Below are 1,299 nucleotides of genomic sequence, written 5' to 3' on the forward strand. Positions count from 1 at the left end.
GTATTCTCTTACCATTTTCTTGCTTATTTTTTGTTTCTAGTTTGTCTTTTGCAGTGTTTTTTTTTGTATGTTGAGCTATAGTTTCTTTTTGTGTGAAGACTGATGCAAAGTATGAATTAAGCAGTTCTGCTTTCTCCCTGTTGCCTGTTATTTCCTTGCCATCTTTTCTCTTTAGTGGACCTACAGTTTCCTTGACTTTTTTCTTGTTATTAATATATCGGAAGAAACTTTTTTTTTATTATTCTTGATTTCTGTTGCAAATCATTGTTCGGTCTGAGCCTTTGCTTTCCTGACTTCATATTTGCATGTTCTGGCTGTCTGCTGATAATCGGCCTTAGTTATGTGACCCTTTTTCCATTTCTTGTATTAGTCCTTTTTGTCTTTCAATTTGTCAGAGAGATCTTTGTGCAGCCATGCTGGTTTCTTCTTGAGTTTCTTGTTGTTTTTCAGTGGTATTGTACTGGTCTGGGCTTTTATGAACACATTTTTCAGAGTTTCCCATGTTTTGGGGGTTATTTTCCCCTTTAGGATTTTCATCCATGGGATCTTTCCTAGGTTCTCTCTGAGTTTGTTAAAGTCAGCTCTTTTGAAGTTTAACAGTCTGGTTGGATTGTTTTCTGTTGCTAGTGTTTGCATTATATTAAATTCCAGTATGACGTGGTCACTTTCGTGGTTCCAGTAACTTCAACTTCCTCTATCACTTCTTCTCTATTAGTAAGAATTAAGTCCAGTATATTTATTTATTTATTATTTTATTTATTTATTTTATTTGATTTATATCCCGCCCTTCTCCCAACGGGACTCAGGGCGGCTCACAACATATTAAAAAACATAAACACATTTACAACCCCACCCAAGTAAAACCAATTAAAACCGAATATTTAAAGCTGTGCTATTTAAAATTACTCTTAAGATAAACCCGATTTAAAATCCTCCCTAGGCCAGGTCCGCTTGCTGAAAAAGCCATGTCTTGAGGGCGCGGCGGAAAGTAAGGAGATCCGGAATCGTCCGGATCTTGGGGGGTAGTTCGTTCCAGAGGGTGGGGGCACCCACAGAGAAGGCCCTCCCCCTGGGGGTCGCCAGCCGACATTGCTTGGCTGACGGCACCCTGAGGAGACTCACTCTGTGGGAGCGTACTGGTCTATGGGAGGGAATCTGTGGCAGAAGGCGGTCTCGGAGATAACCAGGTCCGATGCCATGGAGCGCTTTAAAGGTGGTAACTAACACCTTAAAGCGCACCCGGAAGGCCACTGGCAACCAGTGCAGCTCGCGCAGCAGCGGTGTTACATGGGAGCGACG

The sequence above is a fragment of the Protobothrops mucrosquamatus genome, unplaced genomic scaffold, assembly GCF_001527695.2.
Source record: "Protobothrops mucrosquamatus isolate PMUCROS unplaced genomic scaffold, P.Mucros_1.0 scaffold3405, whole genome shotgun sequence".
NCBI lineage: Eukaryota > Metazoa > Chordata > Lepidosauria > Squamata > Viperidae > Protobothrops > Protobothrops mucrosquamatus.